The 12,474-nt window shown below is 38.6% G+C and overlaps 1 long non-coding RNA gene across 1 annotated transcript; it reads right to left on the bottom strand.

Annotated features, from left to right (window-relative positions):
* Positions 1 to 851: 851 nt before the first annotated feature.
* LOC143764436 (uncharacterized) lies at positions 852 to 9,169 on the bottom strand. The gene is made up of 3 exons (XR_013213191.1): positions 8,932 to 9,169; positions 2,133 to 2,325; positions 852 to 904 (listed from the first exon to the last, which is right to left on the bottom strand). It is a non-coding gene; the product is annotated as an uncharacterized LOC143764436 (long non-coding RNA).
* Between the last annotated feature and the right edge of the window lie 3,305 nt (positions 9,170 to 12,474).

Here is a 12,474-nt window from a genome sequence, read left to right as displayed (position 1 = left end):
ATAGTGCTTTCAACCCGGAAATATGTACAAGAAGCATATATGTATATATAGCTATAAACTACCAAAGCAGAGATATCATTAGTGCAAAAAGTGTCTATAGATTGTCACCAAAATATGTTATAACAAGGTATAACTAGCTGAAACATCATAATCTCTTACCCATACTGATGCCCAAAACTGATGCACAGGAGCCCCGATGCACGTTTCGCTGTTGCTTCCCTGATTTTTTAATCATGTATTGGTTGTTATTTAGTATTGTGAAGTAATAAAGACTTTTTCTATTTACATTTCTAGTCTTTATTGGATTAATTATTGAATGTGCTCTTGTGGTACATCCATACTATTATTAGGATAGCTAAAACTCTCTATTGCTCTTATGAATTTTCTATGATTTTTTGAGAGGATCCTGGTTTTGCAATATGCATTTTGTTATGTCTTATTGGTTCCGGTATGTTTTCATATCTAGTTACGCTACTGTTGTCAAGGCTTAGTTGGCTCCACCTCCCCTATCATTTACCACCCAATATACACAGCAGAGACCCTTTTTTGTGGTTCTGGTGCCTCATTCTCAGGATTATTAGGGGCCTTAGCGGTTGGCCCCTAGTGATCAATAAGTTATCCCTTATCTTATGGATAGGGTAATACTTACAATTCTGGGAAAACCACTTTACTACTTGGACACAAAACCACTGGAAATGTTTGTGGTATTAAACTATTGGAAACAAACTATCAAAATGCCAAAAAGGAGATGGTAATAGCTTGCTAGTTTAACATAATGAGATTTTAACGCCTATCAATAAAATATCATATATTCTAATATTATGATACAATACCAGTAGGGGACTCACCTTCGAGCAAAATTTTTTGTAAAACGAAAGTTTCAGCTTTATTTTGCAAATATACCCTTTAAAAGTAAAAACAAAAGAAACATAGTATCAGCGTCACAAACATTTACGCATCTTACACCCTTTATATCGTTGTGAATAATTGATTAACTCACAGCTATTTCTTCCAACTCTCACAGAGAGCCCCTGCCGGACTTCTCTGGTAGCAGCTTATCTTGCCGGTGAACAAAAATACTGGCTGCTGAAATCCTAATGGCTAGATACTTTGCTTCCCTAACGTCAACTTTTGGGGTAGAGTCAGGATACCCCCATACACATTGGACTGTCTGCCAATCCCTCTGTTATTGATGAGTTTGGCTGACTTTAGTCTCTTTTGTATGAGGGCTGCATATTCTGTATATTGTGTTTCTTGTGCCTGATAACTTTGCCAATTCTAAAGATCTGAGAAAAGTGTAAATCTTATCCACACTTTTTTTTAACTAGGCCCAACTTTTTGGGTAAAATTCATGTTTAATGCATCTTCATAACATTGGAGCCTTCAAATCCTCTGCACAGATGTATGAATAAAAAGGATCACTAAGTGCTCTTGACATGTCAGTTTTAGTAACTTCTTATATTCCCAGACTTCTCTGTATAAGTGTGTATACAGACATAACTGTTGCTCAGGACCGTCTACTGGACTCCTAAGCATAGAATTAATTAATAAAATAGAAGTTATACTATCTTTTTTCACACTATCTGTTCATGTATTTGGTTAGCTTCTTCTGGTCTATACTATGCTGCCCAGAGATCAGCCATCAAGTGCAATCTGATGGATGCCCTTTTGATATTGGCCAACACTCTTCGGAAGACCATACATATTAGATGGCTGTTGGACGAAACAATAGTGATCTGAACTCTCCCATACAGAGGAGAGCTTGTTCGGCCAAATGCTCCTGTTTTCTAGTAAGTCGCTTATCTCAGGGAGAACAATGGAATCAGCAGTCTGAAATTGGACATGTGAGATCAACATCTCTCCCGACCATTTAGAGTTTGACTTGCAGTAACTTACAGTAACTAGATGTTGAACGTAACAAAGGAAGGACACACTGAAAAGTTCTTTCTTCGCCAAGGAGATAAGTGCCACCAGAAGTGCCTGCCTGCATCTTAACTCTCTTTTCCTGTTCAGATAAACTATCAGGTTTATGGAAACATTGGAGATCATTTTCTTTCTGCTCCATGTTAAGAGGGGCTTCGAGGACCCACAAAAGATTCCAAACATTTCAGAACAGCACATTGTCCACTTACTTAATTGTAGCGCTTGTTGTCACGTTGACTGGTGAAGTCCATATTGTGACGATGTGTTGACTGCTGAAGGAATGGTTAATGAACAAGGGACTTCCATCACAGCTATCACTTTCTGCAGACCATTTTCCTTCAGAGACGGACCCAATAACGGCTTGAAAGAGGACTGTGAAATCGCCAGTTCCATTCAACTGAACTAGAAAAAGGAACAAGGTAAAAATTCTATGTTAAGGTCGGGTGTATCAAAAGTCCAAATTTACTCCAAAGTAGTTCACTACACTACATATATAGACAATGAAATTAAAAGAAGGTTCTTAAAAAGGGTTGCACCAAGTATATGAGTTTTTCACATCAATTGGTTAATGGATACAGGATAACAAATTGCCTGCTGGTGGATGTGACTGCTAGGACCATCATTGATCCCCAGAGCAGGCCCATCTAAATAATATAGAGGTTGAGAATGTGCAGTGCACCTTCACTCCATTTGTTCTCTCTAGGACTGCCATAACGTTTCATAGACAATGAATGGAACAGAAGCACGTATGTTCAACCATCGATCTGATGTTCTTATGATCAATGGTGATCCTAGTGATCAGACTTCCAAAAATTAATAATTCATCCCTTACCTATCGATAGAGAGTAAATTATATGCTTAGTACAACCCCTTTTAATCAGTTATAAAGGGAACCTGTCACTCCAAGAAAATGCAAATTAAATTGCTTAAAAATATTTCTTTATATCAGGGACTTACACTTCAATGCTTTAATCTCTTTGAAGAAGCGTTTTATTTTGTATGCACATGAGAGAGGTTAGGTGCATCATTAACGTGGCTCAGTGCACCCACATAATTTGCATTTTTGCAACGTCGTGTCACTGCAAGGGGTTTCAGTGGTCAAACCAATAAACGATCTTTAAGTTATCACCTATCCTATTATACCGGAACAGCATTGCACGCAAATTTTGCCACATATCAAAAAGTTGCAAACAAATGAGTTAGCCGAAAATCGATAATGAAAATCATACCCAAGTAGTTAAGCAAAACCGAAAAACAACAGACTTAAAAAACTAACATAAAAATGGCAAAAAAATCTATAAAAACGGGGCGCAAAATACAAACTAAAATGCCTGAAATATCTAACCTTTTATATAAAAAAAGCTGCAAAAAGAATGAAGATTAAGTATTAAATTCCATCAGAAAATTGCATAAGTTATGCATTATACCAAGGATGAGCTTTACTTCTTCATATCAAATAACTCCTTCAGACAAAAGTGCTTGGATTATAGAAGTTATATGTGTAAGGCTTAACATATAGATGAGATGGATACGTAATATAAATTACAAGGACAAGCAGATCCAATCAAAGCTAATTATTAAATTTGGGCAGGGGGGGATGAAAAGGCTAAAATTACAAGTCCTGGGTGTGACCACTACCTAGGCGCTTCCAAAAGCTGCCGCAAAGTGCACGGTAATAGTAAAAGCAGTGGTTAGTTTCCGTTACATAATCAGGTCTCTGTAATTAGACTGTATATAGTAGTAACAATCAATCTAAAAATATATTAAATGGTGGTAGGAGCTTGCAATCACAACCATAGTCAATCAGGTTTTATGTAAAAACTTATAAACTTGACGGTTTTATGGCAAAAAAGTCATGTGAATAAAGGAGAGCAATAAAACTATAAACTTTAATTACATGTTACATTCACTGTTACATTGCTTGAAAATGTAATGCCCTACACTGAGCTACTGGCAGACACAGGCTTTATACTTCAATTAAGTCTTAGCTGCAATACCAGCCACAGCCACTGATAAAAGTGGCACTGTTTGAGAAAAACAAATTTTAAGGGGTCTGTCCGACAGTAAAATAATTTTATTTTAGGCATGGATTGTTTGGAAAGAACAAATGGTGGCACTCTCATCTTCCAGGGCACCTCGCTCCGGAGGTCCTTTGACAGCTCTAGAAGCAATATCTGCAGTGAACAGGTGTCTAGAAGTGCAAGTCATTGGATATTTCACCGATGAAGTTCACTTCTAGTCATCTGACCACTGCAGACAATCACAGACTGTAGAAGTTCTGTGACTTCTGAGTGAAGCAGATAACGCTTTTGCCACTGGCATGGATTTCCGGAGTGTTTCCACTAGAGCAGTGTTTCTCAACTCCGGTCCTCAAGAGCCACCAACAGGTCACGTTTTCAGGAATTCCTTAGTATTTCACAGGTGATAATTTAATCACCTGCTTCAGCATTAATTCCATCACCTATGGAAATCCTGAAAACATGGCTTGTTGGTGGGTCTTGAGGACTGGAGTTGAGAAACACTGTGCTAGATCCATGGGGTTGCCTCCATTTGTCATTTTCAAACAATCCATACCTAAAAAAAATGTATCTGTCAGACAATCCTTTTTAGACAATTGCTTTGAAGATGTAAATCTGTACTTAACCCCTTTATGACCTATGACATATAGGTGCGTCATAGGTCACCTCCCACTCTTTTTCGGATCTGATCAGCTGTCATGTGCCCTTAACAGCCGCGGGTTGAATCGCGATCCACTCAACATGTTAAATGCGGCTGCTCTGACAGCGGAATTTAATTCGATCAAACCGAATGTGTGTCATTGGCTCCACCCATTGGCGCCCAGTCACATGACCATGGGGCGCTGATGGGTTGGCAAGACCCCTGTGGTTGTCATTGCCAGACTGCAATGAGTGTTGCCCTGTGGCCGGTGCTCATAACAGATGAGCATTTTTGCTACACATAGCAGGGCTGAAGCGCTTCTATGTGTGCCACAAGTGATCAGATGATCGCAGCTTCCAGTCTCCCATGGAGAATATTGAAGCAAGTATAAAGTAATTAAAAAAACTATTAAAAAAATAAAAAATATATAAAAGTTCAAACCACCCCCGTTCCCCCTTTTGCCTCATTCAAAATAAAACAATAAAAAAAAGCAAAGCATATTTGGTATCACTGAGTTCAGAAATGCCCTCTCTATCAAACTATAAAAATAATTAATCCGATTGGTAAACGGCGTAACGAGAAAAAAAAATCAAAACCTGAATTACTTTTTTTTGGTTGCCACAACATTGCAATAAAATGCAATAATGGGCGATCAAAACATCGTATCTACCTCCAAATGGTATCAATAAAAACGTCAGCTCGGCACACAAAAAAATTAGCCCTCATCCGGCCCCAGATCTCAAATAACGGAGATGCTACTGGTCTCGATATATGGCAACATTTTTTTTTTGACAAATTTTGGAATTTTTGTTACCATTTAAATAAAAAATAACCTAACTATGTTTGGTATCAGCGAGCTCATACTGACCTGGAGAATCATAATGGCAGGTCAGTTTTAGCATTTATTTAACTTTTTTGCAATTTCACCGCACTTGGATTTTGTTTCCCGTTTTCCAGTACACGATATGTTAAAACCAATGGTGTCATTCAAAAGTACAACTCGTCCCGCAAAAATAAGCCCTCACATGACCATATTGACTGAAAAATATAAAAATTATGTCTCTGGGAAGAAGGGGAGCAAAAATCTGAAAACAGAAAAATGGAAAAACCCAAGGTGTTAAAGGGGTTAGTCTTGCAACAATAGATGTTGGGAAAAGCGAGGAAAATAGCTGAATATGCCCATTGCAAAGCATGGCATTTAATTTTCAGGATTGGTTTACACGCAGCCTCCTGTAAGAGCACAGGTAGCAGATCACGAAATTGCAGAAGCTAGTTCCAAATTACAACAAAATGGCCCTAGTCCTCCGTTGCTTCCACCTCTTCTACCCTGCCGCTATGTGTGCATTGGTTCTTGAAGAACAAAGGACTGGTAGGGTGAGTGCTGCCGCTTCTTTTCATTCGCCATTCCTGCTGCACTTTTTTCTGTCTGTCACCCTGATTACTTTATAACGGACCCTCCGGGAACTGTCTCAGTCAGGTGCATTGGGACCGACATTTCAGCCTGGTGCCAGGTCACGACACGTCCTCTACTGATTTGCTATAGTGTCAGTCTCCTTCCCAACAGTCACAAAAAACATCTATTAAAGTTGATGGGACAGCTATGTTCTGTTTCGATAAAAAATGTTCACTCTTTTTGTGTTTTTTTAACAAGTCTAAGTTAATATATATATATATATATATATATATATATATATATATATATATATATATATATATATAGAAAGTGTGTAAAAAACATTTGAATTTATGAGTTTTTTTTCAAGCCTACATTAACTAAAAAAAAAAAAATCTATGATTAAAGAACTGACTGGTCCAAGCCAATGTGATCTGCTAAGATCTGTAGGGATTTGTCACATCATGATTCGTCAAGGAAAATGAAAAAAATGATTTTCCATAAATATATTAATCTCTTTATACCACTCCATTGTGCATTAAGTATTGGTTGATGCAGATGAAATAGACAATAGTTCTTTAGTTAACAATGAGTTGTCCCCAATGTGATACAGTTAAAACTGGAATTAACTCTTAGAATTACCCAAAATTTTAACACGCTGAGCATAATTGATGAGCAAGAAACAAACAGCCATAATGATGCCACAGGTTAGTGACCGTGTTATGGTCACATCACCAACCCAAGATCACCCAAGATTATTTAGTTTATCTAGGTTTAGGTGAACCATGAGAAGGTCTTCGAATTTCGACTATAATTTTCCTGGTAATTTTGACCTCTTTATAGCCACCTGGAAGTGACACCTCCAAATATTGTGCCATAAATAGTTGACTATGGTACTATATGTTTATTATATAAATGAGCCTGTTATTGTTCTTCATCTACCAAAGATATATCTCCCACAAGCCCTATGCTAGGTCCTACAGTGAGAGATGTAGGGTAGGGTGGCAAGATTTTGCATTCAATTCCGAAGACAAAAAAAATTTGATCCTTGGTGTTTCCCTCAAACCTGATTGTAACATCAAGAATCCTTATCGACACCACGTCTTCCAGTTTGTCGAAAAGTGACCTTCTAAGTGTACATTTGAGTGACAGATTTTGTATGCCCTAAACCAATGTCGATTCATGACTTAACAAGTTGATTAGCACTCATTTGCCTATGATCATCAACCCTATACTACCGGAATGAAGACTGTAATTATAATCATTTGCATAACAATTTACACAAGGTGATGTCCTGCTGACAATCAATAATTTTTATTCTTTGTCAGTTAATCAGTGATTTACATCGGTCGATTATCGAGAATGTTTCTTCTGCCGATCATAAGCTCGTGTTAAAGGATCTTACTGCTGGAAGGAAATTTTTCTTTTGAGAAAGGATATCCAGGAAGAAAAATTATAGTAATATAAATTCTTATAATAATAATAAAAATAATAATTTGTATGGCTTCATTATATTCTGCAAGAAGAATGAAGGATTTAATCATGGATACATCCTTGAGGAACATCAAGATCCAAGCAGAAGATTGGACATGTTTTGAAGAAATACTACTCATAATGTCAATTCCGCTTGATATCTACTAATACCTCCATGATTCCTACAAAAAGAGATTCTAGAGATGTCTACATTTTGTTGTGGGGTACCCTTGATAAAGCTGCTGGGTATGCTTGTAGAAAGAGTTGAGGCAAAAGTATATGGTCATCTGGGGTAAAATATATTACAAAAATTAATCTTTTATAATTTTTGCATATGACATTCTATGGGCTCAGTACTGTCAGTAGATAAAAGCATTCAAGAGAATTTCACGACAGTACATTGAAGGTAGAACCCAAATGTGGTGGGAGCGGCATCTACATCTGCAATTATATCTACAGTAGGACTTCATACTTAGCCAAACTGGCTCAATCAACTTTATTGTGGCGCACCTGGAAACCTATGAAATAAATATTGTCAAAATTCTATAAATTCTAAAAAAAAGTTTTAAAAACTTACAAAAACTTTAAGCATCAATAAAATGTCATTCTCAATTCACGTGTGCTGAAAATCAGTCATAATGCATCCAGATTGTATAAAGAAAGGAATGGCAATGAACATGATACAGTATATATAGAATTTCTGTGCATCTGACTTTCCATTCAATCCACCTTACAATTTATTATTATTATTATTATTATTATTATTATTATTATTATTATTATTATTATTATTTTTGCTATTATTATGATTACTAACATTATGATTTTTATTATATTAGTTATTATTATTAAATTATAATTACAAATATTTTAATTATTAGTAATAATAATAATAAAAAAAAAAATAATAATAATAACAACAATACAAGTTAGTATTGTGGATGGAAAGTTGAATTCATAGAAATCTGTATATTTTACCATGATAATTCCCAATCTTACTATCCACTTAAAAAAAAAGAATTGTGTAAAAAAAAAAATACAAAAAATACAAAAATGATCATTTTAAATATTGGTAATATTGCAATTAATTTAAGGAAAATGGTACCCATGCAGCACCATGTCAGGAGTGTCGAAGTCAAAGTATTTGAAAAATTTCAGATGAGGCTTTTACATAGGACTGCAGGCATATTACATTAATGGCACAAATCAAACAGCCCCAAAGCTCCTGGTGATAATTTCGGCTGCCTCTATAAACACAGCATTGCCTCAGCAATTGCACATTAAGCTCTTTGCATCCTGTGCGGCCACTTACTAGTCTATGCATGTGCAGTATAACACATTCAATTTTCCTACTTGGAAAAATCCCAAACTTATCGAAACTTCTTAAATAAGCTTCAGAATTTGACAAGATTCATCAAGATGCTACGAGCTTCGATGAGATATACAAGAATAGTTGAATAACTATAATCTGCAGGTTCACTTACTGCTGTAGTTTGTATGGCTGGAAAGTTTTTCAGGGGAGACACTCAAGATAAAATTTGAGAGGCTGTCATTCTTCAAGGTGGCATGTAATATATTATCACACAGAACGGTGATATTTTCTCCAGAGACATTAGAAACCCCTAAACCAAGGAAAAGGAGAAAAGCGAAAAATCCGCTGTGTGCCATTGGTGATGGGGAGATTATTCCTGTGTAACGAGAGCACACCGGCACAGGGAAAACACTGACTTGGAAGTGCTGGACCTTTTATCCAGCTGTGCCCATGCAAATGAAGGGCAGGTCTGATTCTCTTGGCTTTGTGATGTGAACGGCCAAGGGCTTGTAGCTCGGGATAGTCATTCATTAACTCAGGAGAAATCATGAAGGAAGTTATTTAATGTGGGTTCATTATGACTTTCATAGAGTGTCTAGAATTCAGGAAAGTTTCTACCGGGTGGTCAGCAGTATGGAAAAGCTGTAGAGAAGTGGGTTTTCAACTAGGGTCTCTCTCGCTCTCTCTCTCCTGAATCTACTAGATTTTGGTCACAACTCTGAGGTTTGAGATTACTGCTATGGAGGAGCTCATCATGCCTAATTGACAATTTTAGGAATAAAAATAAGATGCGCACACAGTTGTCCACGGGGTACAAGCTGAGATGGAGATCAGTTATGTACATTAAAAACAGAGGACCTGTAAGACATAGTTTGGTGTTTGTAGCCCACGTCCTCTAAGAACCTGCTGCTGGGAGAAAACTAACTTTATTTCCTCCTGAAGCCTCTGACTTTCAGACATGAAGGCTCGGCCGGTTCAGCTATAGCATATTGAGCAGCGGCTGTAACCATGCCCCTGTCACAGACTGAAAGCCAGCTCAGCCTCTATGACTGAAAGTCTAAGGCTACTTTGAGGAATAAAGTTACTTTCCTCCTGGCAGTGGGACTCTCAGTGTGGCGGCCCCATAACTTCAGGGGAATTGGTCAGCAAGTTTTTTCCATGCAATCTGAGGACATCATAAGGTAGGGGTTGAAACACAGATTTCAAAGATGTGTCGCTCACCAGGGTGTGTACTGTTTTTTAACACAACACAAAAAAAGGAAAAGAGCACAAAAGTCCCAGATAAAAATCATAATTTGTTCAAAGAAATATGTATAACAAAACAAGATAATAATAGTAATTAATTAAAGGACAAAGTTGAATAGATGATAACGTGTGTACTGTTTTTTGCTTACAATGAAGGTTTGATCACCAGAACATTATCATTGTCGGAGCTACAGCAGTGCGTGAGCCCTGATCTGACTCCGCCCCTTATAGTGGTAAGCAGCTCACTGTCAATAGACAATGCACATAGAGAGCCTTGTGTGGGCGGGGTTAGCTTTCTCAGCTCTGCTGCATTATAAATCTAAGAGCTCTGATTGTGTCACACCTGCTGCCCCCAGTAAACTAAGTGATACATCGCTGGAATCTACATTATACTCTTGTAAGATGAGATAGCAAACACCTGGTGACAATAGTCCCTTTCAGAATGCTATTAACCTGCAGATTAACTCCATTTCTACAGGTTAATAGCATTTTTTTACATGATAAGTTCACTTTAACTTGATGCCCCACTCCAGGACGGCGCAATGACTGACATGGACTGAGACAAACATTACTCCATGTGAAGCTGTGTACTCTAATTTCCCCACAAATCCCCAGCTCATATACATGTACACTCAGCCAAGAGCAGATGTGTTCTGTATGGGGAGAGTGGAGTCAGCCATTGCCAGACATCTCCAGTGAAGGTTTATCTCTTTAGGATCAAAAGGATCGGGTGCTGAAATTCAACATATCTCTTCTCTCTCTTCCTCACCAGTATCAGAGGAGAGACGGCAAGCCGCTATACACATTCAGCGGTAAATCAGCAGATTTGTCAAATATTAATCCAGCTCAAATGACATATGAATTTACAAGGTCTTTCTCCAGTTTTGCCATTTGTAGATTTTCATGGCAATGAAACCTGAGTCTGGCTACTTATGAAAGAACGTTATGCTGCAGTGTGAGAGATTTTATTATGTATATTGTCATCCATATTCCTTAGAAAGTAAATTTATGCATCGTGGAGCTTTTGTCTACAGTGTTTCACTATTGGAATCCTGATCCGCTATTTTTTTCTTCCATCAAAGAATTGTTCAGGATAAGGACATTGTCCAAAGTCTCCACTAAAAGCCAAGATTGTGTGCATTGCAATCTGTAGGCTGAGCCTCATTATGAATGGTATAACTTTTCAAAGAACTTGTATCCTGAGAAAGTGAAACTGAACTCTCAAATGAAAACTGTTATGGACTCATCTGGTGAGGTGAATTTGGTAAGCTGCAGATAAGGGTGATCAGCACTGACCAAAGGCATTGACATGGTGTTAGAGCTAGCGGAACGCACCAAGTAATCGAGAGCTTGATACGAGGAGCGTTCGCAGCCCGGGGTCCACCTTTCAGAGATACCTGCTGCAAAGTAATGGCGGACGGACACTGAGCTCACATGTGGGTTAAACTTCACCCCATGTGAAATGTAAGCGACCTCTGTTGCCTCACACAGTCGCGCTGTACACAAAAACTAATACCTTAACTAGGGTTGTGCTTGCTTTGGAACTCTTCTGTGCTAACCGCACACATGAAGGAACCAGATGCTAAGCCAAGGCTAATTGCCCCCACTGGCGCTAGCTGCCTGCCTGAGTGTACAGCCCCAAAGCTAAACAGGCTCACACCACATATATGTATATTGAGTGGTAGCGTATCCACTGGCAGCAGCCAAACACAAATGATACTAGTGCATGGCCATGCGGCCATGCAAACCTTTTATAGTTGTAGCTCTCCAGGACCTTCCAAGTGGACCAATAGGAGCTGCTACAGGACCTGAGCGTGTGACCCCCAACCTCCAATGAGAGGTCTTCCCTTGGGCATGCTCAGAAGGAGAAAAGCAGGACTTAGTCCCAAGGGGCGCCTGCTCGCCGCCGAATAGTACTGGTTATAATGGCTGAACCTGGAAGCAGTAACCAAACGTGCAGTATCTGTCCAAGCCAGGCGCTGGGACCAACGTCTCTGCTGAGCAGGCTCCACTGTGGCTGGAGAAGAATGGGAGACGGCAGCGAACATGGTTTGAGATTCCCCCTGTGCAGCGGCAGGAACTCGACACCTAACACATGGTGGACAAACCTGAGGACACATGGAAAAGGGAGGATCAGTAGAGCTGGTTATGCTTGATGCCACTTGGATCAGCATTGCTGAATGGGATGAGCATCAGTAAAGAAGTTGGTACAGGCTGGCACTTTGGAATAGTAGATTCAAATCTGCAGATAGGGCAATATATTTATTCAGCCATCTTGGCACATCAGAGCCAAGTTTGCGGACTGCACCATGAAACCGTAGAGTTGAGAAGACAAGCAAGAGCCTTGGAGTAACAGATCTGAGTGTGCATAGAAAGTTTAGGCAATTGTAACTTGAATGCCTAATGTTTTGTTTTAGAAGAGATACGACATTTGCTAGAGCTGTCTGGCAGCGACTCTTTTCTCCCTTAC

The sequence above is a fragment of the Ranitomeya variabilis genome, chromosome 4 (assembly GCF_051348905.1).
Source record: "Ranitomeya variabilis isolate aRanVar5 chromosome 4, aRanVar5.hap1, whole genome shotgun sequence".
Taxonomy (NCBI): domain Eukaryota; kingdom Metazoa; phylum Chordata; class Amphibia; order Anura; family Dendrobatidae; genus Ranitomeya; species Ranitomeya variabilis.
Note: the sequence above shows the minus strand (reverse complement) of the source record. Positions and strands in the feature narration are given on the sequence as shown.